The sequence below is a fragment of the Poecilia latipinna genome, unplaced genomic scaffold (genome assembly GCF_001443285.1).
Source record: "Poecilia latipinna isolate Pla-1442-1.1 unplaced genomic scaffold, P_latipinna-1.0 Scaffold820, whole genome shotgun sequence".
NCBI classification, from domain to species: domain Eukaryota; kingdom Metazoa; phylum Chordata; class Actinopteri; order Cyprinodontiformes; family Poeciliidae; genus Poecilia; species Poecilia latipinna.
In genome coordinates this window covers 3808-23492 of record NW_015113436.1, presented here as the reverse complement: position 1 = coordinate 23492, position 19685 = coordinate 3808, and the positions used below count along the sequence as shown (strand labels likewise).

The 19685-nt window shown below is 37.1% G+C and overlaps 1 long non-coding RNA gene across 1 annotated transcript in view; it reads left to right on the top strand.

The window, feature by feature from the left end:
* Nucleotides 1-11745, top strand: part of LOC106956464 (uncharacterized) — a 24187-nt gene extending 12442 nt beyond the window's left edge. The window contains exon 4 of the long non-coding RNA XR_001426778.1: nt 11527-11745. This is a non-coding gene — a long non-coding RNA (uncharacterized LOC106956464). The remainder of the gene's footprint in view (nt 1-11526) is intronic.
* Nucleotides 11746-19685: the final 7940 nt, after the last annotated feature.

Below are 19685 nucleotides of genomic sequence, written 5' to 3'. Positions count from 1 at the left end.
AAATATATAAATTTTTACACACTTTATATTTTTTAAATATATATATATATATATATATATATATATATATATATATATATATATATATATTAGCATTGAGATGGAGGGATCCATGCCCCTTTTTTCTAAGGATTTGAAGTCTATCTTAACAAAATCTAAATAGAAGTGTCTGAGGGAAAGTCAGAAACACTTGGGGTCAGTGGCTGGAGTTCAGATGTCCCAGTGCTGTGAATTAGTCTGATAGATGGCGCTCAGGCTGACAGAGCGACACAGTGACTGAATCACTGAAAAGAAGGTTGGGGTTTGATTAAAAAAAAAAAAAAAATCTTGACTGTCACACTATTTCTGATTAAGGTTTTTTTTTTCTTCCTTTCTGCTGTGTGGGAAAAGTACTTTCACACTTGGTTAGAGAGAATTTTTAGTGATGCCAAGAAAGTAAAAATCTGTGAAATCCCAATTAACCTTCAACAAGCCCTGATAAAAGAAACTATGGAAAAACGTCGATGGCAGGACGTTTTGTTAGTTTGTTCTTAACGTTGCTTTGTTAGCGAACACTGTGTTTTGTAAATGAATGAATGAAACTGTTGTAAATAATGACTCTCTTTTAGACTACGTGTTAAAAAAAATTGTTGAATTGTAATTGGCACTTAGTTTTTTTCTTTTTTTTCAGAACAAGATAAGACATTTTTGAGCAGGCGAAGATGCAAACCTGAGACAAAAATACATTAATAAATCCAATTATGTTTTGTGATTAAGAATTTCTTTCCTTACTGCTGCACGCTTCCCAGTGTGTTCATGTAATCATCTAGTTGTGCTGATGTGGATGTCTCCACGTTCCTGTATATATAATATGTTTTTATCTTACTATGCTACGATAGCACCTTCGCCAAACCTGCTTTTGACTAATGGTTTGAGAACATATCAAATGTGCACCTGTGGATTTACTGTGGCGGTAATGACTGCCATCTTCCCTGATCCTCTGCGTGATATTTTAATGATAACATTATAGATGACTGTGGGTTTTCTTTCTTGAAGTCTGAATATCACCTTCATCAGCCACTTTCAAAAACATATTTATCATTTCTCTCGTCTTTCACCTATCAGAATGTAAATCACATTTCCCAGTCATAAGTGATAACTTACATTTCTGCTCACTCGTCTTTATTTTGTTGTGTATTTCCTCTGTTGGTAGTATATTTCATCCTTTAATGTCAGTCTACATTTAACTTTTTACCCTTTACATCATTTCCATTGTGTTGTGTCCCTTCCTCAGACAGAGACGACCGTGTTCAGCTGGCATACTTTATAGGAGTTTTATTAAATTCTATAAATGGTCACGTGTCAACATCTTGAGTCATTAAAATTTCACAGTACTTCTCGTCAAATGAAGGTCTCTTTAGTGAAATGTTATTTCATGCGCTTACTGAAGGCCCTGGTTATTAAAGTGAGTGTTTTACATTTGAGACCGTTTGTGTTTGAGGCTCTTTAGTAAGACAGGATGTACTTAGGATGAACATGAAAACTGTACATTGAACCAACCAACAACATTTAGATAAGCGTAGATGACCTTCCCCCACTTGAACTGTCAGATTAGTTTAGTTTAGTTTTGTGTGTAATTGAATTTCTGTTCAATCTTTAATATATCATTTTCATGAAGACCAACATTGTTGCAGTAACTGGGGCACATCTGATTTCCTACATATCAGCTGTTTCCACATGTTTCTATTTAGAGCAGCAATAGAAACTGCAATTTAGCACCAGACATAAAAAAAATCAAAACAATATTTTAAATGTGTTTTTCTTTTTCTATGCTGCTGAACTAAAAGATGAATTTATTTTAAGCCTTTTTATACATTTTTATCATGGGGCACAAGTGTGCCTACATCAGGCTCTGTCGACTCTAACCCATGTGTTTTGCAAAAGATTTTTGTTTTTTAACTCCCATCAACATAAAAAGTGGGGTTTTTTTAACTGAAAATTTTGATAGTCTTTATTGTGCATTCATGGGAGAACTGGATGTTCAGAGATTTTAAAAACAGAGGCACAAAAGTCCATTTTGCACATGCCAACCTTTATTGCTAGAGATAAAAAACCAGGTCGACAGTGTCATTTTTTACAGTTTTAAGTTTTCTTCCTACATTTGTCCCTCCTTGTCCTGGCTCTCGTTTTCTTAAAACAAAGTCTGACTTGAGCATAATCTGTGGTATTGCAATAACAACTTTTCCTTATATTTTCCACTGCAAATATTGGTTAAAAGTCAATACCCTTAAATAATTGGATAATGATTAGTCGAGCAAACAGTGGAAAAAAAATCAACTGAATTCTCCGCAGTAGAATGGAGCACATGGAAAACGCAATAAACACGACCAAACACTCTGATGGTGAAAAGGCTGCAATTTCAGTACCAACCAAATTACAAGAATACCACAAAGCGAGCAACAAATAAACAATACAACTATTATTTCTCTACTTGCTTAATCCTGTAGTAAAGCTTAAATGAACCAGGTGTTTGGCTTTTGCTCATAACTCTGGGCCTGGTAAACCTCACTCAAAATGATGTGACCTGAGCAAATCAGACTTAGAAACATCCGGTTGCACTATTACGAATACTGGACTGTGTTGACATCGTTAATAGTTCAGACATTAATTAGCAGAAGCCATTTCACCCCACCAGAAACCAAATCAGAATATATGTAGCAAGTGACAGAGAGAGAGAATGAGAGCTGTGTTGTGATAACTTTTTTCTTGCACAAAAAGCACATTTTTGGGGGAATGTTCTAGATATAAGACATAAGACGAAAAGATATTCTACAGACATTAATCTTTTGAAGACAGCAGCTAGCTTACTTAACACTGTTGCCACATTCTGTTTCACAGCAGCCTGATTTCTGATATGATGCTCCAGTTCAGTTGTTGAGCCAGCTTTCATTACAGTTGCAGAAGAAGATGACTCACAAGTGCATGTGGCTGGGTACTTCGTTAAATGAAAGAGTTGCTCTACACAGAACTTGAAATACGCTGTGGTCTGTTTAAAGGGGCTTACTCTTATAAAGGACTTTGAGTTTCCCCCCTCCAACTTGAAAACCTCCATAATCTTCAAAGCAAGCATGCATTTGAAGTGAGCAAGTCATCTGCCTTTCACAAAATCAGCTGTTTTATTTGGACTTGAAAGTCGGAAGTCTGGAAGTGCGGCTAATCTTCAAGCTTACTGCAAAAACAGTCTAGCTAGGCCGTTTTATGCGTTTACATGAGTAATTATGCAGCACTTGTCTGTTTTGTCCTTTATGAGCTGAAAGACAACATTTGTGTTTATGAATATTTGACTTTACCGTGTTAATCCACTGTTTGCTCGACTAATCATTATCCAATTATTTAAGGGTATTGACTTTTAACCAATATTTGCAGTGGAAAATATAAGGAAAAGTTGTTATTGTAATACCATGGATTATGCTCAAGTCAGACTTTAAGAAAACGAGAGCCAGGACAAGGAGGGACAAATGTAGGAAGAAAACTTAAAACTGTAAAAAATGACACTGTCGACCTGGTTTTTTATCTCTAGCAATAAAGGTTGGCATGTGCAAAATGGACTTTTGTGCCTCTGTTTTTAAAATCTCTGAACATCCAGTTCTCCCATGAATGCACAATAAAGACTATCAAAATTTTCAGTTAAAAAAACCCCACTTTTTATGTTGATGGGAGTTAAAAAACAAAAATCTTTTGCAAAACACATGGGTTAGAGTCGACAGAGCCTGATGTAGGCACACTTGTGCCCCATGATAAAAATGTATAAAAAGGCTTAAAATAAATTCATCTTTTAGTTCAGCAGCATAGAAAAAGAAAAACACATTTAAAATATTGTTTTGATTTTTTTTATGTCTGGTGCTAAATTGCAGTTTCTATTGCTGCTCTAAACAGAAACATGTGGAAACGGCAGCATCGTTTATGGTGTGTTTTGTTTATTCCTTATCCTCAAGTTTGATCCATTGCTGGATTTCCTGGTGCTGTTTTATGTCCACTTTAGCCACCCAAGTCTTTTTATGGGATTAAAGAGGACATAAAGAAACAGAGTAAAAAGTTTAATTTACAAACGACAGCATCTCCTGTTGTCCACATTAAAGTGAACGTATCTAAGGGCTAAAGTGGAGATTAAATGTGAAATGGTGAAAAATGGTTGAAATAAGATTATCAATCAGTGGGACGAACCTGGCAACAGTGACACCGGGTCCTTTTAACTTTGCTTGCCTTCTGGTTCCTTAATGACACAGACAGAACAGGCACTGCACGGTAATTGATGAGCCAATCAACAAATAATTGCAACCAGTACATTAAATACGAATGGACCGTTACAGTCATACAGATAAATCAGTGCTAGCAGAAGGTTTAAGCCCATATGATGTCACTGATGTAAGATGTAAGGTCTGATGTAAGATGATATGTTTATTTTGTGAATGCTGCAAAGAGTAAAGAGCAAACTACAGATGTTAACTGATAATTAAATTTGCCTTGATGTCAAAAACTGCAAAACAAAAATAAATAAATAAATAAATAAAAATACATTTTCTCAGAATAATCTGTAGATAAAATGGGTTCCAAACCCATCATTTTAACAAGCCATTACCAAGGAGTGTTGTGTCTCTACTTTGTGCTAATATTTTGAACCGTAGCTCAAAACCCTTTAAAATTATGTCTTTGTTGGAAGACAGAGCCTCCAGTGTCCACAGTTAAAAAGCTATTAGCCTGGAGCCGACATATTTTCCTCTGCTTACTCAGTCGGTTTGGAAAACGCAGCAGTGGGAAGGCTCTGGTCAATGTGCAGTCTGATATAATTTTGGCTCATGCATTTTTTTTGGTTAGAAAATGAAAAAAATAAATAAAACAAAATAAAAATATATGATGAATTTGCTCTTGATGAGAACATCTTTCTCCAACAGTATTGTTATTGTTGAAATCTGGATGCTGTAAAGCATTTGTGACTGTGGAACGGCTCACTCTGCGTCTATCTCTCCGCGGCCGCTGCCTAAAATCTCAGTTGATGGCAGCACAGATGGCGCTATAGTCGGCACACATATACACAGTCAACATAAACGCATTAAACCAAGTGATAGAGAAAAAGAGCAGATGCTATATTAATTTTCTCTCTGTTAATCCAATTCTCTGCGGCATGCAACACTTCCCCGTTTCCCTCCCGAAAGCCAGCTGAATTGGTATTCTTCTTCAGGCACAACTTCTTGCAGTAAATATTTATGGAGGGGACTGGCATGAGGTGATAAGGAGAAAGGGTTGGTTCACGATAAAACAGAAGTATTTAAACGGAATATTTAATGACGACACTCATTTCTCTACGACACAATAGCATTTTAGAGCTTTAAAAGGCGTTTCTAGAAGATTTTTGGTAAAGGTCAAAGAGGCTTTCTGAAAACTTTTCTTCGCCGTGGAGCAACGTGCTGTGTAGAGACTGTTTTTACCGAGGCACTACAATCATAAATGAAACTGTAAAATGCCGTACAGAGCTCTGTGGGCTGCAAGATTAAAATAGAAAACTATTTGTCCACACAATAGCAAAAATAAAAACTATGCTTGAGGTTTTATTTTTGCTGCAGAGCTGAAACGTCAAACTCCTAAATGCTGCTAATCACATTTCTTCGCTAGCAGCATGTACAATTTAGATATTGAGTCTCTTGAACACTCCAGTTCAAAGGGCCTCGGTAACCCTTTCAGTAATGTTTTCTTTCTAAAGCAACAGCTAGATGCAAATTCATTAAGTAGAAAGGCTGTAAAATCCCGTCTTTTAAACCTGAGCTAAATTGCTACTTAACACCTACATCTATATTTACATTTTGTTTTATAGAATATCTTTAAGATTCCTAACTTAAGTACACAATCTGCTTTGCACAAGACACATCTAATCTAATATCATTTTCTTGCTTGTTGAAAAAAGTATAATTGGAATAAACTTTTTTTTGGACACATGGAGTGATAGATTTGTTTCCCCTCTTTTAAAAATGGGGTGCAATAGCTCCACCTGATCCAACATTCAGGTGTCTGTGGTCACACTTTGGACTAATCGTTTATCACTTGGCACATTTTTTAATGAATCATTTTATTACTGTCCAAATGTTTTTGTTTTCAGTTGTGATTAACTTTTATTTGGTACTTTTTGTGCCAAGTTATTTTAGTTTGGGATGACTTCGTTTTTGACAGACTAAATCTGTCTCCTCTCTGTACGGTTTTCTCCCGTAGACGTGTTTTGTCCTAGTCACTACTTGTAACACATTAATTGTACTTTTTTTTTTTTGGCGTCTGTTGCTTATCCAAGATAAAACATATTGTTTTACATAATTTGAAAACTAGCTTGATTAATCTGCAAAATAAATGACTTCCTATCCACCAATGGCGAGCAGTCTCTGGTAGTTTACATTTCATTTGTGTGTGTACTGTCAACAGTGACAATCTCAGATGACCCAGACTGATCTCTCTATAAGACTGCAGCTGTTGTGTATTTTACTTATCGAGTATTTTATTGAATAATCCTTCATTAAATGAGTAAGTGGATGTACATGTGCTGCAGTGCATTCCCAGCCTCTGTTTCCTTAAATCCCTCAATTAAATCTGCATTAAGTGTTCATTGAGTTGAACTGGAGCTATATAACATTGTGTTCTCCCTCTCCATCACCGTCAGCTCTGGATTCAGAGGACTGTGTGTTGAGGCCCCTTTGCACTCCATGCTTACTTAATGGCCAGATAGCATGATCCTCAATAAAACCAGTGAGTTGTTGTACTAAAATGCATAACCTGAGTGTTTCACAGCTGCCTTTTTGAGATGAAAATGTTCTCAGCATTTGTTGTACTTTATTTCACGTGTATAAAAGATTAAATAATGAAAAAGTTAATTTTTCTTGACAAAAGTCAAAACTTGGAAATAATTCAGCAAATTTCTAAGCTATGGTAAGAGGTGACCAAAAAAAAAAAAAAAAAAATCAGAGTAACTCCTTGGTTATCAAAGTGTCTGCAACCGCAGGTACCTGGTGTCTCCATGGTAACCTCTGCTGTACACGCTGATCAATGTTGGCATTCCTCACAAGTTCAAATAATCACTTTGGGGTGCAGCTCAGGATTGCACTGGACGGTCGGCTCACGCAACAAAAACCACCTCTTTGTTACCCTCCATTGTAAGGTGTCAGCACCACTGGTATTGATTCAGCAACATTTAACAGCACAAACATGCAGCTGCGTTGTGCTTCCTGCAGGTCAGTGTTACTCTGTGCTTGGCTAACAGTTCTGCTGCTGACCCTTCGTCTCTGAGCTCGCTGCTTTCTGCGTGTCCTCTGTGGTTAGCTGGGCCGTCTCCTTGTGGCTGTGGGGATGGCTATGCCGCTTCACCTCGACAACAAACCATGTATTATCTTCTACACATCACTGCAACATGCCGAGTCCGTGGAGTCAAGCATAAACACAGTTTTCCTGATACAAAAAAAGAGACCGTTTTTACTCGTTACACACTCTGGCTAGCTAAGACTAAGGCAAGCGATTTTTAATGAGTAAACATTTCCTCTTGCATCCCTTCAAAAAAAAAAAAAAAAAAAAAAAAAAAACCCCAAAGGTTACATAGGCTTACTGCTTGCAAGGGCATGATATTCATGTTTAAAACCGTCGTCATGATTGTAGTTGTAACAAAATGATTATATCAGGTTTTATATAGTTTTCGTAAATTAACTACTGCAAATAATGGAAACATAATAATGCACAATTAATCACTTGGCAGGTGTGTTACTGTTATTTTGATTCACATTTCTACGAATCCAACAGGCAAATCACGCGTCATGAATTTAAATATACATATAATTGGCACGTCAGGTGCTGTTTTTTTTTTTTTTTTTGACTGGGACATGAGTGGAGAAACCAACTGAGAAATAGTTTAACCATTGGAAATGTTGAGTATGAGACAGGATGAGCTTTTAAATCTTTTCAAAGGCGATACTTGGCAGCGAGGACCCCACTGTGACAGATGGCAGAGGGAGGTGGGGGAATAGAGGAGTACGGCAGATCAGACCTGACTCACGATTGAAGCGCTGGAGGATGAGGGTTTTTGGAACTCGGGACGAAAACTGGGTGATGCAAGAAGGGATTTCAGGATTGAACCGAAACATGAATCATCTAACTTTAACGACACTTCGGAGGGTCCCGACCCAGGAGAGCTTTTCAAGTATTTTGAACAAGTTTGCAAAAACATGAAGCGTTCCATTATAAGGCTCTCAGTGAAGGACGCTGTTATTCTTAATTTCGCTTTCATGTTGAGCTTTGTGATGAGATGGATTCATTGCATCGCATCTTGAACCTGGGTCGTTCTTATTTGCACGCAATTAAGAATTTAGCCGAGCAAAGGACATGACTCTCTTATGCTGCATATGCTGGTGGGAGACTAATTGCAAATGTTGTGAAGCTGTCTGAAGCCTATTGCTGGATTTATTAACCCTTTTGTTGTGTTGTTTTGTGGTTATTGTAAATAGGCTTTGCTGGGAAGATGCATGCACACACAACTCTGACGAAAGCGACCGAGTCATCAGGGATTTGAATCGCAGAACTGCACAGCTAGACATGTGAAGAAGAGAAAATCTATAAAACTGATTTGGAATCTAACATCAAATAAATAGTTACATAGTAGTAAGCTAACATGTTTTTAAATTTTTTTTTTTACGTTACTTCAGAAAATTTTATTATATTGTGAGAGAATTTTGTTGATTACAATACAATATTAGAACAAAATAAGCACGACTGTAAATTGGAAGGACTTTTTTTTAATTCAGAGGTTTGGTGGAGAACGTTAACAGCGTCATGAAGAAGAAAGAATACGGCAGGCAGGCCAGGAATATGCTGCAAAGAAGTTAATTTATTTAGATTATAGAACAATATAACAAAATTTTAAAATTTTTTTACCGGGCTATGTTAAGAGCAGCCCATGGTAACTTTGGAGGAGCAGCAGAGATTCACAGATCAAGTCCTGTTGACAGGACAGCTTTTGTACTATCTTGCATTGATCTTACACATAAAATTTCAATAAAACAAATTGTTTGTCGTATGGCAACACGTGAAAGTGATAATGTTTGCAAGACAATCTCCTTATCTAAAATCAAAGAAGTCCAACTTTCCGATCTCCTTGTTTTGAACTGGATTCTCCCCCTCTCGGCATGATGCTCGTGACCCAGGAGGATTCTTAATGAGTTTACTGCTTCGCCTGTTTCCTAACATCCAACACTTACCGCCATCTGTTGTGCTTAAGTACAACCCACCCTTAAGTCCAAATCTCATCACCTGATTTTCAAGTTACGCTGCTCTGCTCCACTCTCTTATCCCCTCGTCCTCCTCGGGGAGTCGGTGCCTTTGGAGTCGGGCTTTGTGGATGGAAAGGGTCCAATCTTTATGGAACGCTGGGTATTCAATCTTGTCTTTCCTCTCCACCTCCTTGATGATCTCTGCAGTCCTCTTTAGCTTTATCTTTCGGAGAGAAGCAACTATCTGCATCATCTCCCTCCCTCTGTAAATTGTTTTTCCACTTCTCCAGTGACTTGTTACACGCTATCGTGATTTACTGAGTGATGCTTCAGTGATTTTGTATCTCTTTGTTTAATCAAAAAGAAACTAACACAGGGGCAGAAGTATTAATGTCTTTTTCTCCACCTATGAGGAGCTGCTGTTTTTGTTTCGAGACAAAAGACGGGCAGACCTGTCCGTTTTTACAATCTCATGTGAAATGTTTATGTATTCTTGTGGCATAACATGTCGTATTAATAAAACAACATCATAACATATAGTATTAACCTTGTTAGGTTAATCCTGCCAGCATTAAATAACGGTAAAAGGCTTTTACATCATTGCGCTGTTTATTGAAGAACGTTGCTACTTTACAAGCTATCTGATGTTTATTCATGTTCTTACCAAGCCTCTAATGTCCCCTGGTGCACAGCCCATGCTCGAGTTCAGTGTTCCTATTTAAAATGTGTGGGTTTTACAGCTGCATTTACTAGTAAGAGCATTAAATAAATGTAATGCAGATGAAAGAGACTTATGTACAGCCAACGAAGCAGAAAACCAGCGCTGTTAAATTTATTTCAGAGCAAAGTTCAGCTTACTTTTTAAGGACACACTGACATGGCCAAATTTCTCAAGAAGGCACAGAATGAAATATGAGAAAAGCAAATTGTGAATTATTAGAGGTGAGTTTCTGCCATATGTTGGGTGAAACAAGTACTCAATACATCAATGTCAATATTTTTAACAGGACCATAAATGTGAAATTTACACCTGATGTCGACAAGAACCCAAATACTCAACACATACAACAACAAAAAACTGAGGAAATTTACTTCATAAATGAAATTGTGCTATAAAGTTGAATGGTACGGGGAATAAGTATTTAACACAGAAAGTATTGATTGACAGGAAGGCGTAGAAGGCTGTCAAGAAACCAGCTGGTATGTGTAAATCAATATCATTGGTATATTATTTGAAGGCATTCAATATGCTGAATTAAGTAGCAAATCTTGAAAGGTAAAATATGACCAGATATTTTAACTTGTATGAACAACACCGAGGACAACATATCAACAACTTAAAGATGCTAAAATATTCTTGAGGACAGTAAATGTCATGCCTACCTACATTATTTTCTACAAACCAAATTAAAACATGTCAGGCTTAATCTGCTGGTGTATGTCCAGTCAGATATCAGAGATGTAGGTGAATGGTTACTTGGGTTTTCCCAGCTTTAGCTGAACCTCTGGGGATTAGACCTCATTCTGGTGCTTTCAGGTGACTGGAGGAATTAGGCTGGTGCTGATAAAAGATTATAACGTTATGATAACTTTGAAAAATACTACTTTATTGTTGTACTGTACTTTAGAAACGAAGCTTTCAAACAAAACGTAATGAGTTAATCTCTTTGACTTTGCAAAACCAAATAGGGACTCCGACAGAAACATAAAAAGTCAAAGTTTCCAGGAATCTTTTTATGATGTTGAGACAGAAGGAGATCATATATTTCTATTTACTAAGATTTTACCCAGAAGCTTTTTAGCAGAAACTGCCTTTTTTATTTATTTATTTTTTTTTACTTTTTGTGTTGGATACTTTGAACAAGATGAAGATGGTAAATATCCATGTCTTTAATTAGGCTTCAGGATAATAATTGTTAAGATAGTTCCAGAAGAAGATCTGATGACAGGGATCCAAACTGACAAAGTTAGTTTCATCACAAGTTATAACAAACCTGAGTTGGAAACTACTATCAAACATTTCTGGGCATTCGTTACTTCTGTCCACTTCAGTTTCCTTAGAGGTTCTTCAATTCTTTCTGACTGCTGTGTGCAGTCCTCAGCGATGTACCTGAGGGCCTCATCGCTTTGACCAACTCTGTTTCAGTTGATGCCAAAAACTTAGAGAAACCAGGATATTTTGAGTAGTTCTAGTTTCAGGATTGTGACAGATGTTTGCTGTTTGTTGTGACACCTCCTTTTATTTTTCTGCTTACAGATGCTTGGCAATAAAAGCCTCGTCTGCTCTTCAACTCTGTTCTTCCCACCAGAGATCTGAGCAGCGGAGGCGAGGAAGACCAATGTCGAAACATTTGACAAAATGGAGCATCCCTTTTTTTAAATAACATCACTAGAATAATTAGATCTTTTGTTCATTCTGTTGTTGGAGCATCGATGTAAGATGAGAAGTGACAGCTTTAAGAAATTTGAAATCAGATCACAGTCTGTGGTTGTGTTTCTTATTAGAAGATTTCTACAAAAAAGTACATCAGTTCATCTTTGGTAATAGCTCCTTCAAGTCTCCTCTCTTCTCAGTTCTTTCCTCTTTTAAATCTATCCTAGGAATTGAGAAATCCCTCAAGATGCTGTGCTGGAATCGATTTCCAGGTCACAGACACACACACACACACACACACACACACACACACACACACACACACACACGGAAAAGAGCAAACAAGGTCACACAAAGCAGAGACACTGGAGGAGCTCTAAATCTCTGACAGTCAAAGTGGAGCTATCGGGGTTTCTTTATTCCCTCAACACTCTTTCTTGGCTTTAATAAAAAAAATATCCTAATGTAATAATTACCATTTCAGCAAAATTAATTAGAAGAAATATGATATCATTTCTGTCATGAGTCATGGTTGTGAGTAGGAAGGAAGGTTTTCTTTTTTTTTTACGAGCAGGAAAATAAGGAGTATCATGAAAAATTTAATTAACATGCTCATAAAATCCAGTCAGGATGACAAGCTGGTAACTAGTGGGTGCAGATAGTAAACAGGATGAGTATGACTGGCTGATGGATGAAAAAAAAACAAGCCCAATTTACATAATGGGATTACTGGATGAGTGACAAGTGTCCTGAGTACTAATGAATGGCAGGTGTGCTGGAACTGAAGCCTGAAGAAGACTAATGAAAGGGAATGACAAAAATGGACGAAACAAACTGAATTGGTATCAAATGCAAAAGCAAACGCAAACTAGAGAAAAAAGAAAAAAAACATTTGATTTGAGGTGAATTGCCACCTTGCTAATTTGCACCCTGCCCTGTATGAAGTCCTTGGCATTTCACCATTCCTCAGTTTTGTACTGTAAACAAAACATTGTGGACATTGTGGTTCTGCAACTTTTGGATGCATCTCTGCTTCAACAACACTGGATCTAAGCAATTTTTTTTTTTTTTTGTAGGACACTGTAAAAGTTTATGAGGCAATTTGGGCATTCAGTAGTTCGTTGGACCACAGTCAGACTTTAAAGTTTCAGTCCTCCATCCCTCGAGGACTGCAGTACGAAACCCCTGAGTTAAACTGTTGTATGTGACTTACAAGCATTTTTGTGATATTTTCATAATCTGAAGATATGCAGTCATAAAGTGCATCAAACTAAGCATAATTTAAGCTAAGTCATACCACAGTAGATAGAAACATAACGCTAACTAGTCCATATCTAATCATGTATCGTCACATATTAGTTCCACTAATTTTCTAAAAAACAAACAAAATATTGTCTATTTACCAACCCTGTAAATGTTATCGATGCGATGGATTGAATGTATTCAAGAAACAAAGCAATAATCTTCTGTAAAGCTGACAGCTGTAGTGTCAACCTTCTCCTGGACACAGTCTCAGGATCCTGCATACAAACTTCACTGGTGATTTAAAGACAGCAGATGGGACCCATCGATTGCTCTCCCCAGAACCCAACATTTGGCAGGAACTACACTTTCTCATTTTCTCTTTTTTTTACTGCCATACTTTACTCGCACGCATTTTACACATAACTTCTGCTTCACTTGGAGTTGTTTCTCCTCCCATTCCCCCTCCATTATGTTTGAAATTCAACGCTTGTTTCACTTTTAAGGGGTCTGCTTAGAGGCTTGGATGGCAATCAGCATTTGGAGGGAATGCGATGCGTTCATGGAACCTCGGGTATGTTGCTGGGATCTAACGCCATCGTATCTGATGCCACAGAAGACTGAGATGCAGCACAAGTGGCAGTAGTGTAAAAGTTTGTCAAAACATCTGAGTCTTTTAGTGGCTCGTCAAAGTTTTGCGTTCTTATAAAAACTCATTGTGCTTAATTACATACCTATATAATACATAATATCTGACAGCAGTTTGGGTGATCTGTAGGAAAAAAGAAACTGTGAGAGTGTAACTGATAAAATATTAGAAACTTAATCATTTAGAAAACATCACATTAAAAAAAACTATAAGAGGCTGTATGGGGAACACTTATAGACACAATACATTGGTGTATTTTCCCGTGAGAAAGCACAATGGAGGGACAGAGACAGAAACACAGGGACAATAACAGCTTCAATGAACTCAAGGAAAATATGGTTGCTGTCTTTACCAGGAACTCTTTCCTCCTGATTTTGTTGTGTCTTATTGTTTTATGAACCTATTTGATTATTGTTTTTAATCTGTGAAGAGCAGTATATATTTAAGCTTTAGCCTACATACTGCACTTAATGCAGGTAGTAAACTGAATAATAAATTGAATAAATTTAACAGTATGACCACATAAGTTTAATGATGTAGCGTCCTTCCTTTAGAGTACACAATTCAAACTGACATGTAAAAAGGCAATAAAAACAGCAGGAGCATTTAAGAAGTCTTGCTCTGTTGTTCGTGTGGTTAATGAGATTCGACTGTGGTACTTTTAGCTGACAGATATTTGGAATAAACCCATGTTTTAACCTTAACAAAGTACAGCTGCTAGTTTGTCATTTTTTATTTCAGGAAATGTAACCAATGTAGCCTGACCTAATCTAAGAGCGAGTTAAATTGACTCAGAAGTCAAGACTAATCTTTTTTTTTTTTTTTTTTTCTCCGACTGTGTCTTTACTTTTGTTGCCCTCCACCCTAAACCCCTTTTCCAAGAATCTGAACTTTCCCATCAAACTCTTTTTTGTTTGTTTGTTTTGTTTTCTAGTTTATGGTTCACCATAAAAATATTCTGAATTACTTTCACGTTTTTGTTCATTTATCATATTGTAAATGATCATGTGTGAAATTAACATAACACAGAAGACGTGATGTCTTCTGTTTAACAAGACAGACACATAAACTGTATTTCATAACATCTAAAAGCCCCAGAAAGCAAATACTTCAACATGTTCATTAACAGAAAAGAAAACTTACCATCAAGGGATCTGGCATGAGTTTTTCTTTGTTGTTGTATTGGTTTTTAAACTTTAATTGAAAAATTAAAGTACAGCATTTATTATCTTTGAAGCCATACAATTGAAATACATTCAGGTCCTCTGTAGATAAATTTGGGCTCTCCTCTTTAATAAAATATCCATTCTGTTTCAACACATTAGCTGACAAAATCCACAATTGTGTAAATTAACTGTATTTTATTATTATTATTGTCTGCTTTTTTTAATAAAGCAAACTCACCCACAAATGCTGCATATTTGAACCGGCTCCAACGGCAGGACTGTCCAATCTATTTTCTGATTAATTTTGCTTATAAATATCTTCATATCTTCACACAGACAGAGGGAAATGCGAAAGAAGTATAATTACTTTGTTGTGAGACAGTAGATTAATGTTTATTTTTCACCTGGAATCTGAATACACAGACACACACACACACACACACACACACACACACACTGTACCAATAAAAAGTTTTATTAAAAATCATGCATAGACTTTATAGATGCAATGGAACTTTAAGTTTCTAATATGTTATTAATTTTTTCAACATTAGATCTACTTATAACTTGGTTTTATATAGTCCAGGATACTGTGCAGGATAAAAAAATAAAAAGCGGTGTGACAGCAGCTTTAATGTGGCTATTTAAGCCTTTTGCGATATTTTCACCTCTGCCATAGATCTCAATGATACAAGTTTAGTATTTTAATTGCCAGCTGGTGTCTGGATCAAAAAAAGCTTTTAAAGTCTGACAAATACGTCGGGTTACAGCAAGCAGAGGTTTTGTTACGCTTTATTATCAACCAGGAGTGGAGTCAGGTGGTGGGTCAGATACAAATCACTAAGGCAATACTTACTGCAGACAGCACGGAAAGCAATTTTACCTTGGGTGGTGGAGATAGAGGAATTGTAGGAGTTAAAAAGATGAGGGATAGTGGAGGAAGGTCGTGTGCTAAGAATAGTGGGAAGAAAATGATGGGGTGTCTGTAGAGAGGGAGATTTAAAGAAATGCTGAGAGACGGTTTGACATGCTCGTCTGACAGAAAACGTTGCTTAGAGGAGATGGAAGTGAGGAGCCATGGTTGTAAGAGACCTCATCTTCAGCAGAAACTGCAAATTCAAGACAGAGGAGCTGGTATAAAATCTTTATGACAGCAGGTGTCATTCCTGTAGAAGCATCATTGACAGAAACAAAGTAAGCCACCTGTCTTCAGGGAATTTGTACTTCTGTTAATGTAGAAATCAGATGTAGGAGGAAAAAAATAGATAAGCCTCATTTTCCTTTCAAGCATTGCCTCACCAATGCAAACAGGTTGCTATATATTTTTCAGTCCCTCGTCTGGCAGCGCAGAGTTAAATGATTCAGGTGCCCAAACCGTGATCGAGAAAACGCCTCTTGCCAAAGAAGTTTGCACAGGTGTACAGCCAGCTGGCAGAGACTACAGTTAATGTGCTTAAAGGCAGAAAATTCAAGTAGGTACTCAAAAAGAATCATTTCCCCCTATATCAGCTTGAGACTAACAGCTTCAAGCCAAACTCAAGTTTCAGATAATACCTGCTGGTAGCTTGTGTTGGATCTTCTCTAAAGGTAGATTAATGTTTTGGGACTTATCTGAATATGCAGAGAAAACAATCTAAACTATATTTTTAATTTACGTGTTCTGAAAGCCTAAACAACATGAGTCTGTAGTCAATGCCTTTATGGCCACAGTGTTTCCATCTTCATAAGACTACTTTCAGCAATAATTATGCACCATGCCACAAGCTCAACTCATCTGAACATAACAATACATGTGAGCACTGAACTTCAGTGGAGTCACCAGATCTCAACACAACAAAACACTTTGAGATGTGGTAGAACAGGAGAACAGGTAGAACACATTTCCATCAGGTCAGTATGGGCCAATTCCCTGGTAAATATTTAGGCCTTGGCAAATAGCTAAACTACTATATATATACATATATCATCAATATATATAATGAATAATCACAGTTCATATTGGTTTAATCGCTTAGTACAGATGTGATTAGGGTATTATGACAATAATCTTCGAGTGCCATCCAGATGGTTTTGAGCATTCAGTATATGTTAAAGGAATTACTGCATTACTTCGGTTTTTGAAAACAACAGCTCCCCTAATTAGATTTTAACTCAGACTCATCATGGTCTGCTATTAAAGGCTTAAATCCCCCTAAATGCAACACTCTATAGTACTGGCATACCCTACATCATGCTTTTATTTTACCCAGGAGGGCAAATGGATGCAAATTCAGATGCACTTTTGACCCAGCATGCTTAAGTTTTAATAATGATGAATACAGATAAAGCATTTGCATGCCTACGGCGAACTGTAAATGCAAAAGACACATGCGATGGGCATCATCTGAAATCTTTACAGCAATTGCAATCAGGCCAATGCACACAGTTGTCAATGATTCGGGTTTAACACGAGGAAGAAATATATTGAGTTGAAACATTGCATGACACCAGGTATTATTCACTACACATCTCAGGGTCTGTCTCAGGTTTGAAAACTGAAGTCCTTTGTTGATTAAAAACTTGCACATTTATTGCACCAAGGACGATTAAACAAGCACAGAGTAGTTAAACATGGAAGCTGCGGCGCAGAATACAAAACCAAAATGCAAATGCGACTCTGTGCTAATATTATACAACCTCCAAAGATCCAATACATGGGCAGAGAGACGAGATCTGCTGTTTTTTCTCCACGGTTGCGGACGTGGAGCAGAGGGAACACAAGCCAAACACAAAACGTGGAGAATGACATTTGATTTACGCGCATGAATGAGACTCAGGTGGATACTTAAAGTGTGTGGGAAACAGGGGAAATTAACATGTTGCAGATCATATCAGCATTATTAGCTCGGAGAGATTTTTGAACAGCTACTTGTAAACCTGTTGCAAACACATGCAAACAGGCAAAATTAAAGGTCAGGTGGCTGAAAATTTGCTTGCTCCTTCTGCACGTGCATTTTATTTATTTATTTTTTTTCCAGCAAGCGCCTGTCACTCCATGTCCGCACGTTCACGTATCATCTCATAAATCAGCGTTTGCCATTTTGGCACGTTATGGAAGGCAATGAGCCTTTATTTGTGTCTGTATTATCTTCCCTGTGCTACGCTGTGATGTACTATTGTTTCTGGGAAAGTTGCCAAGACAACAGGACTGAAGCTGAAGTCTAACACAAGGTTACATAAGTGCAAATCTCTGTCTGAGCTGTGTCAATACCAGGATGTAAACCGACACACAAGGCACTCAAAAGCGAACCAGAGTCTCTGTTTATGTTCTTAATGCTATATTGTGGAAGTCTCACTCAAAGCATTCAAATTTACAAAGGTTGAGCTGGATATGTCAATAAAACCCCGTGAAACTAGAAAAGAGCTGAATACGACTCTTTATTTCAAAGACTGTATCTCGTCAGGATTTTAATTTGTTTAAGGTTTTGTGATTAAGTGGTTTATTAACCGGGACTGTCTATGAGACTTTGCCAATTTGTGGTGCGGACGATTAAAAACAAAGGATTGTTTTTGTTAAAAATTAAAAGCAAAATGAATCGGAAGAATAAGCCAACAAAAATAATAATGCATAAGAAAGAAGAATGTTGTTTTGTAAAGGAGAATATAGCTGTCTATAGTTTTGATCAAAAGGCGCTAGCTGAGTCACTGACTGTAATAACAAATTAATGCACTGCACAGGAAAGTTACTTTTCATTTAAATAAAGCAGGAAGAAGACAGAATCTCATTGTCTACTGCTTGGTTACCCACATGGGAAGACATTTGGTTAATAATCAAATTTTATATGTTTATTTATTTGTGAACGTGCTTTTTATTGATCCCTTTCACGCTAATTTAATCACTAATTATTTTTTTCATGCATAATGCTGTTAAAAAAATCCTTACAGATTTCTTCTGCTTTTATTGTTTTGCAACATTTAAATGTTTCAGATAATCAATTAATTTCCAATATGGACAAAAATGAGATACATGTAGCAGGTGTCTTTGCCTTGATCTGAACTAACCTGTGGGTAGAGCTAAACTCTTACAGGAGATATTGTTGTCTCTCAGGTTTGTTTCTGATTGTGAACATACAGTACGAGCCTTAAATTGAACTTTCTAGTTTTTACCACCAAACACAGACAGTTCCTGTGCCACACGTTGCTGCAGCTGTTGCCAAGCTGATGTCTGTGCATATCTTGGAGCTTTCTCTTGCATCACCTTGGTGTGTTGCCAGGTTTGCAAAATAAGAGAGAATGCTACAGTTTGCATTAATCCTCTGACTCCTTTCAAAGAATGCGGCTCAAGAGGGATTGTTGGGTTTTAACAGGCTCACCCAGGGTAACCGGCTTCTCAAATCCCTCCAGAAGTGATATGTGTCTGTACCCACGAGCTCTTTTGTGTGATTTTTTTTTTTTTTTTTAATCTTAAGTCTAGCTAATGTGCACAAAAGTAGATGGTGAGATTTAAAACAGGGTGAGCAGGATTAAGATCCCATCTGGCTTTGATAAAGTGAAGGCTGTTTAAGAGTAAACTTGTGTATTCATACAAGTCGTTCTCTTTGAAGGTCTTGTTCTAATGAGGACGGCGTCTCTTAGCCAGGATCACACTGAAAGACAGCTTCACTCCTGACTCATCTCCATGTGTTCACTCTCACTTTTCTTTTTTCTTTTGCCGTTGTGAAGTACTGTACACCGCTGACTAGAAGTCGTTTGATGCACTTAGATCCAATAGCAAACATAGTTGAGACATATTTAAATACTCTAATCTGCAGATCTTGATGCAACTTTTTCCTCTTCATTTGTTGGTTATCAAAATAATAAACAAAAGCCCATAATCATTTTTTGAAAATCATGGATTCTTTTTGCTCCACTTCATCATTGTGCTATACTTTGTGATGGCCGTTCACACGACATAAATTAAAATGCACTGAAATGCGTGGTTGTAATGTTTCTGGAGGTAAAAAGGT